Source organism: Chroicocephalus ridibundus, chromosome 3 (assembly GCF_963924245.1).
Source record: "Chroicocephalus ridibundus chromosome 3, bChrRid1.1, whole genome shotgun sequence".
Classification (NCBI taxonomy): Eukaryota; Metazoa; Chordata; class Aves; order Charadriiformes; family Laridae; genus Chroicocephalus; species Chroicocephalus ridibundus.
The window spans coordinates 26,584,361-26,603,477 of record NC_086286.1 but is presented as its reverse complement, the minus strand read 5'-3'; positions in this window follow the sequence as shown (position 1 = coordinate 26,603,477).

The following is a 19,117-nucleotide window of genomic DNA, read 5'->3' as shown; positions in this document are numbered from 1 at the left end:
TCCACTTGCTGACTTGCCTGTGCACTGTGGTCTGACATTTTCCAGCTCATAATCTTCCTTTACGAACCAGGCATGGAGAAGAGCTTCTTCAACGATGTGGACCATGAGCCAAGTGGCATTTATCCTTTCTCCAGATTTTTTTAATTTTTTTTTTTTTTTTTAAACATCCTTCCCCGCTACTCTGCCTCCTTGGGATCCTTCCTTTCCAGCCTCACACCCGCTTTGACCTCAGGGAAGTCCCCCATGACCTGCCCCTGGTCTCTCATGGTGTCTGCCAGGCCCAGCAAAGCTGAGACCCAGTAAGGCGAAGCAAGAGGTGAGTTCCCCTGAGAAGGACCTGGGCTGCTCCAGCTCCTTGTAGGCACCTCTGTGACACTGCAGAGAGTCCTGGACTAATCGGCTTTCTAGGGTAAAGTAAGTGCAGGGTGTGAAGTCCCGGCCCCATTAACATCACCAGGAGTTTTCCCATTGACTTTGCTGGGGTCAGGAGTTTGCCCTTCAATTACAGAGAGAAGACAATTTCATGAAAACAGGTATGGAGAGCTTATTTACTTTCCTACTTTTAAGCATAACTGCGTAGTTTCAGCCTCAGCGTTAGAGAAATAGGCTATTTTTTTTTTTTTTTTTTATTATATGCTATTGTGGCGGGTGCACTTAACATGGCTGTCCCGTTGCTGTCCCTGGACGGGGTGAGGTCGGCAACTCTTCTCCCTCAGCCTTTGCTGTGCCACTGTTGGACTGCGTGAGCCTCCCTGTAAAATAGGGAGGGCATTTTGCTAAGTAACAGAGATGGGAAGAGTTAGTTATCGCCTGCCCTTCGTTTTAAGGCTGAGAAGTCTTTGATGAGCAGCGCTGCACATGCCCCGTGAGGGTGACCGGAGCACAGAGGGCTGAGAAAGGCAGGCATCTGGTTTCCTCATTATTTCTTTTCATAAATAACCCCTTGTCCTTGCACCCTGGACTCTGACAGCATTTAGAACATGCCGGGTGCGGGGCTTTTTTCGCCCCCTCCGAAACTTATTCATTTGAGAGTGGTTAAACAATAGGTTTTTGTCTAAATCTTTACCAGTGAAATTGTCAGAAGAGATTTCCACCCCCCTCTCCCGTCTATCCTCCTTTTGTCTCCTTCAGTCGTTGGGGTCAGGATCCGCCGCCAAACGGAGAGCACGGTTGCTTTTCCAGGCCCCAGATGCCAATATGTGGCAGCATCTGGCTGGTTGGCAGGCGCCAGGGCAGTGGTGCTGGCTGCGCCGCAGCCTGTCATGCGGCGGCGGCGCTTGATGGGCGCCCTGCTTCTTTGAGAATATGGTCCCGACCAAGGAAACGGATAATAATTAAATCTACTAAAGGAGGGGAATTATCTGGTAGGGTGGCTTGCCATCGGAAGCTGCGCTGACTCCCGGCCCTGTTATATTTTTTTTTTTTTTTTTTTTTTTTTGTCCTCTTCGGCAGCATCTCGTGTAACCTTACCTTCTTGTGCTGTGAGCGTTTGGGGTGCCTTAAGGCATGGAGCTCCTTGAAAGAGAAATACAAATCACTAAAAATGTAGAGATAAAACCCTCTCCTTAGAGGCCATGTGTTTGGCATGGGAAACACATGATAACAGCTTGCTTTAGAAAGGTGACATTTCCACTGAAGGCTGAATAATAAAAAATGCATTCTAAAAGCCGAGCTTTTCTCTCTCTTCTGATATATTAGACTTTTGTAATGAAGACAGCTTCTGGGACCGGGGAATCTACTGCTTCCTTGAAATATATGCGTGGGAGCTCTCCCTGGCCCTAATGGGTGTCGCATGTGGCTCCGGCTACATTAATGTTGCAAGCTCTATTAAAAGGGATTGTCGGTAGCCCTTCACGTGCCGTGAATCAAAGCTGTCTTTCCCTAACTTTGCTTTAGCTCCGGGTCGCCCATGTAGGCAGGCTTGCCCTGGGTTAAGTCGCTTTTAATATTAAGATGGATAGAAAAGATTCTAATACGTGCGTGGGTTTGGTTTGTTGGTGGTTTTTTTTTTCTTGTTTTGTTTTTTTTTTTTTCTCCCTTTTAATTCAGCTCTTGCTGGTGAAGGACTCTGGAGGGATGGGGAAGGAGGAGACAGCCAGGCAGCTTAAAGAGGCCTCTGAGGGTCATGTTGAGTCTGTGCTATTATGTTCCAGCGAGGAGAATAGCTTTATTGACAGACAGCTGTTTGACTCCTGCAGCCGTACAGTATTTGCTGCAGATCCGCATAAATACTGAGCCCATGTTGACAAATTCCTCGTCAGTGCAAGACAGTTAAACCTGCTTGTTTAATCATTTGTGCGCTCTTACCTCTGAAGCTCTGAGAAGAATGAGCTGCTGGTTTACAATACAGCGCATGAGAAGCCTGTAAATGCTCAGAGCTGTTGCACGTGAGATTTTCAGGGCATCTTGTTATTCAGACTCTCTTAGAAATATAGTACTCTATTTTTTTTTTTTATTTATTGTGGTTAATTCATATTTTTTTTTCTCTAAAAAGAGGTGTCATTTTTGTTTTTCAAATAAAAAAATCTGGCAAGCTGGCCTTACGATACAGGTAACAGATCTCTTGGCAGAACTTAGGTCCTGTCTGCGGTATGTCCCCAGCAGCATCACGGCCCATTTAGGGGTCCCACACCTTGGTTTGGAGCACGTGCACGGGGGCACGTGAGGCTGTGTGTTTTGGTTTGGCTTTTCTGGCACGGGGGCATGGAACCTGTGCTACCGGTTGCCTCCTGTCTGTAGCTGGAGGGGTGGCTTTTTGACCTCCCTCCTGTTGCACAACCATATCCGCCTTCATACCAGCGTACGATCCTGTCACGTTGTTGGCCTCATCTCTGTAAATATAGTATCTAAAATTAAAGATTTGTTTCCGTTTTGGAAATTTTGAATTGACCTTTGTCACTTAAATAGGGAGAGGGTGGTGTAAGTCAGGACTCCTGCCACACAGTCAATGGGAAAGAAAAAAAAAAAAAGATGTCTTTTGAGACTTTCTTCAGACCTACTTTACGCTATAGTGTCTCTGTGGTTCTTTTACAATGCTTCGGGTGTGCAGGTAATTTTTTAAGCAAAAGGTATAGTATTGAGGGTTGACCAAAAGAGAAGGCCTGAATGAAATAGGAACCTATTGTTTAGTTGGACAAAAACTTGAAACCAAAATGTCAAATCAGTGTTTAGAGAGATTGGTTACCGTGTGTTTATGTGGCAGTGAATGAGATGGACGTTTCTTTCATAAGGCTGTGGATGCATGAAGATGTTGGCAAGGGACAAGGTGTCTCTCCTAAGGCTGTAACTGCTGCTGGAGCTGAACCTGACAGTGCTGCTGGTTTTTGAGACTTATTATCAGTTTCCTAATAGGCGCAGGGAAGGCCAATGCTATCCGCCGTTTTTATTTTGAAGTACTGATGTCAGTGCAAGACATTAGTTATAATGAAGATTCACGCTTGTGTGATGCACACTTGTGAAAAATCCTGCGTATCCTATGGAAGGACACTTAGGGTGGCCAGCTATCTCTGATAGGGACGTAGAGATCAGCACGTGGATGAAATCAGGCTCCCATTGATTTCAGAGCATACAGGTACTTTTTTGAACAGATTTAACTAAAAAAAAAAAAAACCCAACGTAAGTATACAGTCTTTGGGGTATGGCACAGCGCTTTGCCTATTGACCAGGCCAGGAAGCCTCAGTCGAAGCCTTCAAGCCTGGACAGTCCCTACATTAGTTCCAAGGGAATCGCCTTTTCCTCCTCCCTCCCTACATATGCTTTTGGGGAGTTTTCCAATTATTAACCATGTAATTTATTCAATGTTATTTTTATAATTCATGTGACGGCAATTCTGACTCTCAGTTATTTTTCGGTCTTTTTTCAAGGGTTTTGACTTGCCTCCTACCCACTGAAAGGACGGTTTGCTGCAGGAATTTTGGCTTTCATTCCATTCAAGCGTTTTAAAAACATGTTCCCTTCTTTTTAGTACCTACCCATAGCTTGTATGTTGAGGCCCAAGAGCTGCACAAGTTTATGTGGCTAATGAAAATACTTCCAGATGAATATGAAATATTAAAAAAACCCCCAACATTCTGAATATAATTAAGAGCTTTGGAAACAATACAAACTCTTTTGGCTCAGGACACAAGCCAACATTCAGCTAGAGGTCTTTTTCAACAAAACCTTCCTTCTGCCCTTCATCTTTCATCATTATAAGAGGAATAACAACTTATCTTTACATATAATTAATAAAATAGATCAATTGGCCACTTAAATAATTGTTAAGTTCATGACAGCCGCAAAGAACAACAGAGATGTTAGCCTTTTTTGGGGACTGAAGAGAGGTAAGCGCAGAAATCCGGCACAGTCGGCTGAATTTGGAGTCCACCTTCAGAGCAGAGTCAGTAGAGCTTCCAGAAGGTGGCTGAAAGTAGGTCGGGTTTCTTCAGGTTTCCACCTTTCAACCCTGCTGTTGGTAATGTGTCTGTTGTCACCACTGTTTTTTTTTTTTAAACAGGATTTTGGTATAAAAACCAAAACACCAATGATTCTTGCCAGCAGTGGGGCTGGCATGGTCCCCATCCCAACCATCATGACGTGGACCTACCAGAGAAAGACACCAAGCCACAGGGCTGGTGGATGAGAGAAAAAAGTCTGCTCTGTGTTCAGGGAGATACCACTATTTTGTCTTCATGTTGTGATCTTGTACAACCTGTATGCAAGCCTGAAGGAAGGAGCATCCCCAACCTCAGAGCACTGACAGTTCAAATAGCCTCATGTCAGAGGGCCTGAAAAAACAGGGCCGAAGCCTCGGTCTTTGGTACTATTGATCGTGATGCGATTGGCACTTCAATCTCTTCTTTAGGTGCTTGATACACACCTAAATAGGTGCTTTTTAGGTGCTTCACAGTAATGAAGCTTCACGCCCGGTGCCATACTCACTGTAATAAGTAAGTTGCAGATGATTTATATCCACCACAGTTTTCTCACTTGTTTTCCTTGTTCCTGAATGATGAAACACCTGAATGTGCTGGTGTCTGGGTGTCTCTGTGGTGGGAGTCTGAAGACGACGTACAGCAGATCTAGCTGATCACCAGCTGAGCAGCAGGTGACCGCAGCCACAAGCACCCCGAGGAGGCCACCGATATCGCCGCCATGTGCAGCTCTGCTGCCGGGAAGCCTGAGGGGTTTTCTCGCATGGGACGGGCCAGGGCTCTTCTGCAGTCATCAGGGAGCGAGCGTTTTCCTTGGGTGTGCGCAGCTCATTTGTTATGAAGCAAGCTGTATTCCTGCTGTGCCTCTGTACGCACAACGCTTATGTATTACAGCCCTTAATCAGAGCTGGGTCAAATCCATCTAAGGAAAACATAAATGTGTAACAATGGATTTTTTTTTAGTGATTAAAATTGTAACTCCTTCTCTGAAGTCTTGATTAAACGGCATTAAATGTCACAACGCTGTAAGAAATAGCCATTATCAACAAAAATCAAACCAGGTATAAACCGCGAAAGGAATTTTGCCTGGACTGGTCAAATTTCAGTGCAAACACAAAGGGTCAACTTGTGACACTTGGCTCCTGTATTCTGCTCGTAAGCATCCCGGCATATTTGCTTTGCTCTCTCTGTCTTTTTCCTCCTCTGTTCCCCTCTCCATATATCAGTGTCGGGGAGTTCAGACATCACAAGGGCCGGTGGGTTTTTTATTATTATTGTAGCGCCTAATGTGGAATTTCGCATGAGCAACACTCCTTCCTGTCGGTACTTGGAAACTCTTTTGTGTTACGTCCGTCCTTTCTCTGAAGTAATCGCTCAACTATTTCTAGCAATAAAATATTCCTCTCAAGCCCCATCGGATATGTTAGAAAGATTAGTGCAAGATCTGAAGGCCCTGTCCAGCGAAGTTCAACAAAGCTTCCCTAGGCTTTAATGTTCTCCTTTTATTTCGCTGCAGATATCGCCTGAGGACATGGTATAGGAAAAAGGCACCCAGATACTGCCCGATAGGCACAAGAAATACACCGCGCACTCTCTGAGTGACACAACTCACGCGAACGACCTGCCAGGGGACAGGGACATGAAGAACAGGAGTCTGTGCGTATCTAGATCCTTCTTCTCTATGTTTCTTTTTGTTTTAATTCACTTGAAACACACTGCACTGAAGATTTGTCCGAAACTTGTTAGGGTACTGGGAACGGGACTCGTTTCTCCTGTCGTCTGAAAAGGCAGCACGGTTCTTGTTTCTCCGCAGCTGGGGAACTGAGGAGAGAATCCATTCTCAGTAAGGCAGTTTAAAAATCTTATTTGGCACCTAAGATGCACATTAGGGGAGGGATAAGATATTTCCTAAGATATTTAAAGATGTAACTGATTAGTGATGGGAGAATTTGCTCCCTTTGCTCCCCGCTCAGGGACTGACACTAGTTGAAATACAGCTGAAACTCCCAACAAATTGTTAAGAATACCTTAAAGAATGGAGGAGCGCTGCCCAAACCGCTTTCCATGTCACCAGTTGCACCAGCTGGAAGTGCACATGCAAACTGAACTTATTTTCAGTGATTGCTTTGACCCGACTTTGGGAAGCAGGGAGTGAATCTGGCAGCATTTGCTTGTGGAAAAAACCCAGCTCCTCGGGCTTTCACAGGAGAGCCAGCTCCTCCACGAGGTGAAGCCCTAGGGATGAAACTGCTTGTTCCTTGGCTTTTCTTTGGTCTTTCTTCAGCCGGATGGAGGCCGTAACCCCAGTTTGGGGAGGCTTCCCCCCATGCAGCCAGGTCTGTGCTCCCCGGGAAGGGGCCGTGCGTGGGCAGCTGCCCGTGGTGTGGCCGTCTGACTGCCCCACTCCCTGCCTTGCTCCACGCTGCCGTCTCCTCTGGCTTCGGCGCTAAAAAAAAGTTTACTTCAGTTTGAGGGTATTTTTGTGCACTACCTTTTTTTTTTTTTTGTTTTGTTTTTGTTTGACAGCCATGACAGCCTCTCCTCATTATTATGGAAAATATAGGGTTGGTGGTAATTACTATCTGAGTATGAATGGGAGCAGAAGTGGGCATAGCCTGCACTGGCCTTTCTTTGACAAGGTATAACTTTCTTCTGAATTTCTGTGTTAATTAATGCTTATTTAAAAACCACTTTAATTGGCAGTAAACACCTCAACTTTTTGTACTCATTAAAATGCACCCATTGATGTGTGATGGATTTTTTAAAGCTTAATTAACTTTCTTCCTGTATATATAACCTATAATAATGACAAATACTGGAAACTGCCTTCCCCCCCCCCATTTTTGGCCCTCCCCCCAGATATTGCTATCACTTGAAGAAAGGCTATAAAATTGTACCCTGACTTGGCCAGGACAGGGAAGATCTCTGGGGACAGTAATTTAGCCCCCCGCAGAGGGGGGGCAGCTGCTCTGCCTGCCCCGTGCCCTGTCTCACACCTGCGGCTGCAGCCCGAGATGCCCACCCTGCCCTCCCCCTTCTCCCTCACGGGCAGAGATTGGATCCTTCTCCCACCTTCAACTTTTTTTTTTTTTTTTTTTTTTTTAATTAAAAATGCTGTGCAAAACATTTTTTCACGTAAGCTTGCAGGCCTGCTCTTCCCCAAAGAAACCAAAATCTTTCAGTGAAAATTGAAGTGAAAATTGCTTTTCTGGTTCTTTCGCTGTTGTTTTTTTTTGTTTGTTTGTTTTTTTTAAAAACACACAGATTCAGGTGGGTTTATCCACACACATATGTGTAAGTGCCAAGTCAACAGAACCAAGGAAACCCCTAAAAGTGCTTTTCTCTTTCTCCAGTTTTCAACTCATATCCAAGCTACGGAGCAGGATTTAGTGTGAAACTTTATAGCTTGATGAAGTGAACTATGATTTCAAGCTGTATTTTTTAAGTGTCCCAGCATTTTGGACTATGAAATTAGACTCCTGAATCACTTTTGAATGTTGGATGTTGGTACTTTTTGCAACTGTGATCCTTTGTATACAACGGAAATTACCAACAAGCAGAGCACATTATAGTAATTCATGCAAAATATGCAATTTGCTTGGTTCAGCTATTACACACAGATCATTTCCCAGTTTTCCTTTGCAATTTCTGGAATATTCTTGTTTAAGGTGGATAAAAGAGAAGTTTTAAAATGGGGAATCTGGTTTGTGAAGGCACCTACACTGAGTACGTTTTATATGCATGAAGCAATGATTTAATTTCCAAAAGTGCGTCATTTCCAAAGAACTTCTACGATTTTCAGTGAAATGCAAACTTGCTTAAAATACCTTGCAAAATGCTTTTTATTCTCCTTTGCTCTGTGTGCTTTCTCTAACCCAGTTGCTAACCGTACTGCTGCCCAATTCCTTTCTCTTTACCTATCTCAAGGAACGATTAGGCTGGCCGTCTAAATTCCCCCCTCCAACAATAAACATGCTGAGATATTCCCCCCTGCCTTGTAAACTGTTGCGTGGCCAAGCTAGCGCCAGTATTTAATGGCAACTGCATCTTGTCTGCTTTACAGGAGTCTGCCACTCCGCGGTGATGGACACAAATCTTTATAGCCACAACTTATAATTCATTCAGTAAAGCAACTGCTTTTTGGAAGTATATAAATAAGTATACTTTTCCTCTGGGGCAACCAATCTTGCTCACAAACTTGTGGGCACTTTTAGATAAACCCCGGCTGGCCGTGTTCTGATAAAAGCTATTTATTCCTGGCACTTGCCTGAATTTGCTCCTTCCAGCAGGCAGGGATCAGGCCCGTGGCTGTGCGCGCGTAAAACTATGAAGCTGGCTGAAGTTCTGCTGCTGGGTGGTTTTTCTGTACAGCTGGGGAATAGAACAAACAAGATACGCATTGATAAAGAACTTGGTTTCTCTCACCTGCTCAAGGTAACATAATTAGGGTGACAACATTTAATTATTATTTTAAAATATACGTTCATGTGGCTAAATGTGGATGGCATGCAGTATCTGGATGTTAATGCTAACTTTCTTCCTGGGCTGATTTCAAGGCTATCATTAAAATAAAATGCTGCTGCCTGTTAATTTGACCATGTCAATAAATAAAAATGTCCATAACAAGTGTATGAGTCTAATTAGGATTTTATGGCTGTGTTGTTCTGGTTGATAGTTGTGCTGCCGGCTTGCTAGGTCTTTATGTTTCAGTGATGTACACCTCATTGATGCATAACATGTAACACCTGTTGATGCGTTAAATGTTTAGTCCTGGCAATTGTCCCTCACATCATTTCTGGGTACAAGAGCTCTGTGTAGCAGACTGCAGGTCTCATAATTAGGCTTCCTCGGCTTAGAAGAGCTTTTCCTAAGGGAAAACATTAACGCTTCTGTCAGCCTGGGGAAGTTTCCTGAAGTTTGTGAAAAAGGCCAGCATTATTTTCTGTCGCAAAGGGGCAAGCTTATAGCTGTGGGCTCGTTTGGTCCTTGCCTGTGGGGCAAGGCCACCCCCTGCAATAAGATGCTGAAGGTCCAGGCACGGCTGCTCTTTCTCTCCTGGCATGTCCCAGCAAGAACACAGCACTAGCGATGCTGCCGTTTCCTTAGCCTGAGGTGCCGTGCAGAAGTGTAGGTGTTCTGAAATAAAATCCGCATTCACCGAATCGAGCGCCTGTTCTTCACTGGTTTTCAGCACCAGGCCTGCCTGAGAATTGCATCTGTATAATAAAGAACCATGAAATAATTTTCTTGTAGGTGGAGTTTCCTGCAAAGTCCAATTAGTTTCAGACTTTGGCTTGAAATGTAAAAGATTATACCCGTCTTACCTTTGTTTAGTTGAAAGGCTTTAACTAGATCTGCTTGAACTGTTGTTAAAATTTATGGGTTTTAAAATATTTATTTATTGTTTTCAAAATCCTGTTAATGTCTTGGTCTTAACAGGATTTTGGGACTGTGGATTGCACGAGCCCATTTGACACTGTGCTTAACTAGAAATATCGTCTTTTGCCGGGAGTGCTGGCTCCCAGGCCAAGCTCCGCAGCTTGTACATGTACGTTAGGAGCGTCGCCCTGTGCTAACAAGGGGGGGCAGAGGCACCCCCCGGTAAGGCTAAGCAAGGCTAACCAGGGTTTCATGGCAATTGTAGCCACGCACCATGGGGTTTCTCTTTTGTGGAAGTTCAGCATGAGTGAACAGGATCCTCTGCTTCCTATTAAAGGAACATTAGAAATATATTATTTCTATTATTCTATATTGAAAAACTGTTAATAATAGTTTTAAAATAACTGGTAATTAACAGGACAACAGTGTTACTCATCAGAAAGAAAAAGCAGGTAAGCAACCCAGCCTTGGTATCAAATCAATACATGAACTCAATAAATAATTCCAGTAGTTTATTCTTCCCACCTCAATGTTGTCATTCTGTAACATTTCAAAACTTCTTTTTTCAGAGAAGAGCATAGTCACCAAATGAAAATAAAGCTGCTACAGAAGACTCTCCCACTGTATTTCTATTGGATGCAATGGCAGAAATGTATAAAAGAGCAAAGAGTAAAGCAGAGAAGAGGGAGAAAGCCCTGAATAATCTATTTCAATGAAAGGCAGGTGTATTCTGATGGAGAATTCAGATTTTTCTTCCTTGCTTTTTGGCAAATGTTCTCTCCTAAGGGAAAGACCACATTTTTGACTGCAAAACAACTTGAAAGAAAAAAAAAAAGGGGGGGGGTGTTCTAGTTTTGACAGTGGCTCTGAAATGGTGAACCCCTCTCCCCCATGCTAGCAAGACGAAAGCAGAAAACTAGAGGAGTGAAAGTTCAAAGCAAAAAAAACCTTGGATTTTTTTAACAACATTTTTACCAAAATGAAAAATTTCTATTAAAAAATTATTTCATTTAACAGGCCACTTTGATTTGATTATTGTTTTTATTTTTCAATGGCAAGTTATTTACTGTTTTCTTTTCTCCTCATTGTGTGGCCCCAGGCCTTACTAAATGTGTTCTATTCAAACCCTGCTCTGAAGACAGAAATATTAATTTCCACATGGGCTTTTCTATAGAACTCATCACTATGGTAACTGAATGTTTCATAAACATTAATGAACTTATTTTCACTGCACTGCAGTGAGGCATTGGGTGGTAGCATTATCCCCATTTCATGATGAAGAACTGAGGCAGAAAGAGATTAAGTACAAAAGTATTCACTAATTTTAAGTTCCCAATCTGAGATGTATGGTCTGATTTTTCAGAGGACTTAGCTTGTTATCTGTTCAAAGCACAGCTCCCATTGCCTTCGGCTGCAGCTGTGAGTTCAAATTTCTTTGTGCTTTCTTTACTGGGATAGAGACTGCTTTAATCCCGTTCATACACGGCCTTTTTAATTTCTTTCCCCCAAGATAATCAGAAGGAACTGAAACTTGTTAGGTACTGGCCACATACTCTTTCTACATATTAACTGAAATGATAATAGTTTACATAATTTTATCCAAACACAAATTCGTAGCTTTGGTGTTGTAACTAAGATAAGAAATGACCTTATCCTAACTTCTCAAAGATTAGAAAAGCATTTGCTCTGGTAGAGTTTATTTTTAGTTTTCATGAAAGAGATCAAAACTCCTGGGAGCCACTTGTTTTGAGGATAACCTGGAGGCTGCTGATGTAGCTACAAACAGTTAAACTGGTGTTTGGAATCACGGATCTTTATCCATAGTCATTCATTTTAAAAAAATTAATCCTGTCCACCCTGAAAGGTATCAAGCAAACTAAATGTGTTAGATATATTTTGTTATATGGGATTTTTCAAGTAGGTTAATCAAATTTCTTGTTTCAAACAAACCTGGGCTTTGACAAAGTTCACATTTGCAGTCATTGACCTGCAGGCATCCCCCTGTGTAGGAGGGGGTCTATGAAGATCATTTTCTGTCTTCTGTCTTTAGGCAGCAGGGCTTTATAGTGCCTTAAGATATCTCGAAGAGCCAGGCCTTAATTTGCATCAGAATATGTCACTTGGACTCATGGCTCCCCTCATTTACAATAATTTTGCAGGCTCCTGTCCCATTCTTTCCTTTAGACCTACCAGTTGCAAAAGTTTACAAATGCAAAGTTTACTCTCAGATCTTTCCCGAGACATTTACTTCTGGAGCAAATTTTTGTAGATGTTTTTCTGAAGCAGTGGTTTAGAAAGCAAGCACTGACCCCATCTTAACCACAGAGGTACAAACAGGCTGCTGTAATATTGTGTTGTTGAATTTTCCTTCCAGTGCTGAATGAAAGAGAGCTTGCCCTTTTCCTCAAATCTCTCCCTGATCGAGAGATGAGTGAGCTGGTAACTACAATATCCAACAGCTTCACCAAGTCGAGAATGTGATGTCTGTGTAATAATGCTCAATTTTGTACACTTCAAATCCATTAGTAGCAATTACCTTACCTGAGGTGTTTTGAGTTAGTTTTAGCACAGCATTCTTGCAGTTGGTAGATAATGAGCATAATAATGTATACAGCATTTTCAAGTCTCTGTTTTTAGCTACAATAATGCCATTAGGTTTCTATTTAGCAAATGTGTGCTTCACGCAAAAAGTTAAGACTTTTTTGTTCATGTTTCTCCCCCCACTTTTTCTATTGCACCTCACGTCCTATTCTAATGCAGTGCTGGCTTTGCTGAAACAGGAAAGTGTTTTATCCACTGCACTTGTGCAAAGGTGGTGGGGTCTGATACATGAAGCACAAAACCAGGATGCAGGAGCGCAGGGTTTTGCTTTAGCCCTGCCTCAGCCTGCGGGGCACCTCTGGGCAAGCTGCGTGTCTGCGCTCTGCGGTGTCCCATTTTCCCAAGGGGTGGGGACACTGACACCCCTGCAGCACACCGCAGCAGCCGCCCCCCTGGCACCAGGATGGGCTGCGACACTGCTGAAGCTGCTGGTGGGCTGCGTGGCGGTGAGAGATGCAGGTGTTGCGACACCTTTAGCTAGGGATGCAGCTCGGTCATCTGTGCTGGGGGTCCTTGAGCACTGCAGATATGCTGTGGCTCCCCCACCTCACTGGGCTTTTTCTTCCTTTAGAAAAATAATTTATAGCCCATGTGGGGAGTTACAGCTGAGAGGAGCCCAGCTTGGGCCTCGGGGATGAAAAGGAGTGGATGGCAAAGCAAAGGTGGCTGCAGTGCATGTTGCCCCATACCTGCTTGTTTCCAGATGTCAACGGGGTCAGACAGCTCTGGTTTGGGTGGGATAACCCTGTCCTCGCTCTGGGCTGAGGAGCCACTCCAGTACACTGCCATTACAAGATCCTTCTTCATCAGGTAGGCCCTGCTGTCCTTGTAGCAATGTAACTATTTCAGGAAAGCTTTGGGTTGGGAGAACTGCCTATTCCACCAGGTTTTCCTTCCCTCTGCCCACTGAATGGGAAAAATAAGAATTCTGATTTTGACTGTCATTTGGACCAAATGCTACTGCTAGCCTACCCCCCTCCTCCAGTTTTCTAAGAAACAAGATTTCTTTGGTTTTATCTTTCCAAAGAATTCCTTACCAGAAAATGAGAAAAGGGCTGGGGAGGTACAGTTGATGCCTTTGTAGATGTCACTGCTAAGGTCTCTGGCACAGATCATATCAGCATGTTAAAAATAGCTCTATCATGTTACGGTGCTCCTTTTGTATTAAATTGACCAAACGCAAGAAGCAAAGAGTATTTGGGCAGCCACACAAAATGTTTTGGGAAACTAACTTGTATTTGCAGCTGATGTGCTTAGAAACAGAGTAAGACCTTGGAGAGCCTTCACTGTTTTAAAAGGGAAATTTCAGCTTTTTTGCCCTAAGACGCTCTTTTGAAAAAGCAAACTGATTCTTCTGGTATTGAATGGATCTTTCTCACCTTTTAGTTGCTCTGGCACACTGACTGCATGCCCATCCAATGCCTCCTCCTGCCCTGTGAGCACACGTTCACAATATTGGGTATCCTGTAGTTGATGGAGAGTGGTGGAGAGCTGTCCTGGTAATGCTCAACAGGGAAAACTAAGATAATTTTAGCACTCTATGGACAAGGACAAAATGATGGAAAAGCACCTGGCTGCATGAAGATAACCAAGTGCCTCTGGCTGTGGGGTAGGCGGGATGAAGGGGAGAAGAGCCTGTCCCCCCTCCTCTGCTTCTGCCCCTTCTCCCTGCCTGCAGGGCTGCCACCCAGCCGGTTGGGCCGTGACTGCCTGTTCCTGGGGCTGAGGTGTTTGCTCACCACCTCCTGGCCCCTTCATCTGCGAGAGTGACTGTCACCTCCATCCGTCTGCTGCCCTGGATGTCCGCTTACTTGACAGCGGAGCCCAAAAGCTGACCCCATCTGCAGCCTGCAAGCTGAAGGGGAGCCGGGGGAGGCAGATATCACCTCTCAGTCACAACGTGCCCAGGCTGCTCCAGGGGCAGCACGGCAAAGGGCTGGCCCTGATCTCCTTGCATTGCCATCACCTACCCTGAAATTAGTAACAGCACGTCCAAGGTTAGTGGCGAATTCAGATACCCAAGCTAAAGAGGAGGAGGGTGAATAAAGGACAGTGGCTGTGTACAGTATAAGCGGTTGCCTTAGACAATGCGTGACCTCTGAATTAAAAAGACCAGGATTAGCGAAGAGCTTTTTGCATTATTGGGCCCATTTACAAAAAGCTTTCGTCCTAATTGTATGGTACCGCAGAGCTTTAACTCGAGCACATATTGGTTTTGTAACCTGATCCCCACATAAATCATAGTCGGTGAGAGCGGAACAATTAGTGCCTTAATCTACTGGAACTACACGGTATCTTTAAATCTGAATTTTCCTGATCATTATGGGTATTACAAGAGTCAATTAATTTATATTTCACACAAAATGTAATTAAATCCCACGATAACCTGACTGTGAAATGAATGGGAGGGGAGGATGAGGAGTGGGGAGGGGGAAAGGCCTTTCCTCGTGGAGCTGCCATAAACGTTGCGGCGCGCCATCGGCGGAGGCGAGCTCACCTCCTCTTCGACTTTACGGAGTACAGGAGTCCCGGGCTGAGGGGTGTTGTTTCCTAATTCTGTACTGAGCAGCCGTGGGGGCCGCAAAAAGAGTTTGCCGCCATGTACTTCCAAGGCAGCCTGCAAGAAATAGCGTACCGTGTTTGCTAAGCCATTTAAGTGCTTGGAAAAGAGGAAGGCCTTGACGTTGCAAAGAGCCCGATGCCTGTAGCTGGTCACCTAAGGGAATCCACTTATGACTCTATTACCCAGTAAATTAGCAGAGTGGTTCAGTCAGGTATATTTATCATGAAGAGAACTGAAGATAATTAATACACTGCATTGAATGCAAATTGCACCCACAGCACTTATCTCATTTTCAATTAGCACAAATGTTACAGCACTGCAGGCTTGTTATGGTTTTACCATGGGCTGGGTAATTAATTTCTGTGAGCTACATATCAGACACCTGATAATGCCGTTTATTAATAAATGTCACCCCAGGTATCTGTTAGGAGAGGTAAATAAATTAAATGTTCAGTTGTCTGCCCTGTGCAAATCTATTCTTACACCTCATTGCATCTTTTCACTTGTTTGTTTATCAAGGAGAATGACTACGGAGATTACAATGGCAAACAAAGGGAAATGAGGAACAACAATCTGTACCCAAAAGCGGTGTTTCTCTCAGAGGCAGCCCCGCCGCCGCCGGCCGGAGCCCTGCCGTTGCCGCTGCCACCATGCCTCTCCCTCCTGCCCGGGGGCACAGCAGTGGCCCGCTGAGGTAACCCTCCCACCAAGGCCACCCAGGATCCACGGGAGGAGAAAATCCTCCACTTTCAAGGAATTTACCAGCCACTTATCGGTATATGTATTTCTGTCTGTAACTTTGTCCCTCAGAGCGTTTTAGCTGCCCCCTGCCAGAGTCCACATTTAAAGCCATAATGGCCTGCGTCCACACAGCTCCCTGTGGCATTTATGCTTATTGGCTCCTGAGGTAATTTCAGGTTTGTGTTTTTCCCCTTTCCTCCCAAAACTTCAGAAAAGGAGGGTGGGGGTGGGTGAACCTGCTGGCTTGTCTCCAGCCCGCGGGGGCCACAGCCCTGGCAGAGGGGAGGCCCCTCTGGACGCCTCAGGGCTGGGGGCGGCCAGGCATGGCCTATGCCGGGTGCTTTTGGAGGTCTCACCTCGCCTCAGCACCAAAATAATAATAATGATTATAGTGAGAATGAAGCAGCCGCATATTCTCTGAGCTGTTCCAGGCTTTGGGAAAAGAAAGGAGAAGGAGGTGGTGCGATTTCGACAGACTGATGGAGGATAAAGCCAGGTAAGGCCCTTATGCAGGAATATGGGAAGGTCAGGAAATGCTGCTTCCCCCAGATCCTTCTTTCTTCTTTTGAGTGGGTAGGCCGTATCTGTCAAACTTTATGGCTTTCAGAAGTTTCAATATGAGTCTCGTCACCTTGGAAAGGAAAGGTCCTTTTTTTTCCTCTCATTTATTTGATTTTGAAATTTCAGTGAGTCACACTAACAAAAATAGTTGAAAATGCTCCGGCTGAACTTTAAAAAAATCAGTTCACCAAAATCTTAGAAGGGCTTATAGGGCTGGAAAACATGCATGGTCAAACATAACCTGTTGTGACTTATACCTTCTCTGCCAACTTCTTTCACTGGGTCTGTTCAAAGAGTATCTGCTTCTCTGGTTTTCACAGCAGAGACCTGTGCCACAGGGACTGGTGGTGGCTTTGGTGATCCCTCTCCCTAAGGAAGATCACAAGCAGGTAGCTGCAGCCATTTTAAGCAAGCTTTGCTTAATCTGTCCTAGATCACACAGGCTTGATTAAATTAACACAACCTCTACTGTGTGGGTACGATTCAGCTGATAGAAAGATGCTTTGTGTCAGTGGTTTCTTACTGCAAATACAGAATCAAGGCAAGTAGAGCCATACTGTATAAATACTTTTATTCTGGTGTACGTTAGGAGTTGTACTAGTTCAAATACACTGGAAAAATAAATAACTCTAACTGACCATTACATTGGTAGAAGTCTTCCCTGAAGATAAAGAGTACTTACAGCAAAAAAAAAGGTGCAATACAATACTTAGTTCCCCAAATATAGACATACTTAGGAATAGCCGCATTATGAGTGACTTGTAAGTTAGCTGTGAGTAAGGAAACCTCCAAAAAGTGACTCTTGCCACAATAATTTAATCAGTGTGAATTTCAGCAAACGCTGCTCTTAAGCAAAGTGCTTTCGTCTCTTATGCAGATCTTCATATTTCCTAGATTTTTTACAGTAAATAATTTCCATGTGCTTCCTGGTAGCGTGACCTACCGTCATCAGCTGTGATCTTTTTAGATTGCAGGACTCAGCCATAGCTCACTATTTGAAGATGGGATTTGTAACAATGCTTTAAAAATATGGCAGCACTTGAAAAATCAATTAAAAAAAGTCTTATTTGGATTAAGGTTCGTGCTCCAGAGAACATGTGATTTTAAAGGCCGAATGACCTGCCAACATACTTTAAAACCATGTTTACTATGCTGAGAAGAATGTATACACTCTCAGTTAATAATAGCCGTGCTGAGGGGCTGGCAAGGTACAGAACCAACGTAAATTCCTTATTTGAACAAGGAAAATATATACAATAAAAATAGAGCTGATGCATGCAGTTTAGTATCTGGGTGAGACAGATTTGGTTTCCTTCCAGTCGGACGCATGTTAACTCCCCGGTGTGACAGGTCCAATATGGACTGCTGACCTAAGTGTGTGCCTTGCATGTCGGCTCCCCCCTGGTAGACACCTTGTCCTGGGAGGCAGAGCGCAGCCGGGGCCAGGGCCATGACAAGCCAACCGTACTACGCCAACCAGGCTTTGGCTTTGCTGGTGGGACTGGTACTATCTGCAGAGTGAGAGTCTGTCACAGGGAACGGGCATTGTGGAAAAAGTCCTCCAGGAAGGGACACTGCACTGTTTGTCAGAGCCTTCTGATGGGGTCATGCAGCAAAACAAAGAGATTTTGACAGGGAGAGGGGCCTAGGAATGGGTCGTTGGTGGCTGAGGTCAGTAGTCAGCTGGTGGGGTGTGAACTCATGTGGCTCATCCCCATAATAGCCAGCTCCCCGTACCCTATGCTAAGCCTCATACCTGTGCATCAGTCATGCATCGATTCCCTCTCCCTCCTTCCTGCCAAGGGAGAAGTGGATATGGAGCATCTTCGTTTTGTGTTTCGGCTGTTGTTATTTATGCAAGTCAGAGAAATATGCCTTATGATGGAGAGGAAGTTAGTTGAAGGTTTGCGTTCCCTGAAGATGTTCAATCCACAGGCTGAGGGCTTTGGACAGATGTGTATGATTCTTTCTGCAGAGAGCTCATAGGGCTAGTGGAGCGAATCTGTCAAACGTTTCCTTCGCTGCAGCTTTATACAAAGTGTTATATGTGATGAGGATGATAAGAATGAAGACCATGAACTCAATTAGGAATTCCATGGGAAGCTGGTGCCAGGCCCATTGCCAGGTTTGATATGCCTTTGTCACTGAAGAGATGCATTGCAGCAGTAAATGAAGTTTTCTAAGCATGAATGCTGCGTGCTTGCATATTTCAAATGACTATAGTCCAGCTGAGAAGTGACACAGCCATGAATAACGGAGACAAGGTCATCACCTGCCAGGGTGGCAGAGAGCCTCCTAGCCAATGGAAGAGAACAGAAGTGTTACTTGCAGAGGCTGCTATGGGAAAACTTAGCATCAGTAGCAAATCCAAGAGCACTCCTAAATTATGAAACAAACACACCAATTGTGGAAATGCACCCTCATGCCACGCATAGTGCACTCAAGTGACAAGCTCTTAAAGATGCTTTCCTGTCTCCCATCTGTCTTACCTCTGTTTTGTTTGGATTTAACCAGTTGCTTTTCTTCCACTGCCGTGTTGGCGGTAGCAGTGTGTGTGTATACACAGAAATTTAGGTATAGCTGTATTTCACCTAACTGCTTCTGGCAATTCAGTCCATGCTAGATCACCTAGTGGCTCTGTGTAGACACAGGGAAGCACCACAAAGAATACGGATCGGGAGTCCAGAAGAGAAAGGAGTGTAGTGCTGGAGATAATGTTTTTTCACAAGTCACGGAGTGTGTCCCAGCAGGAATGACTCAAAATAATTTTAGTACATTACCCTGGACTTCTGCCACCCATCAGATGAGACAGCAATATCTCATGGTTAATGCTGAAGTCAAGGAGGATGAGGATGGATG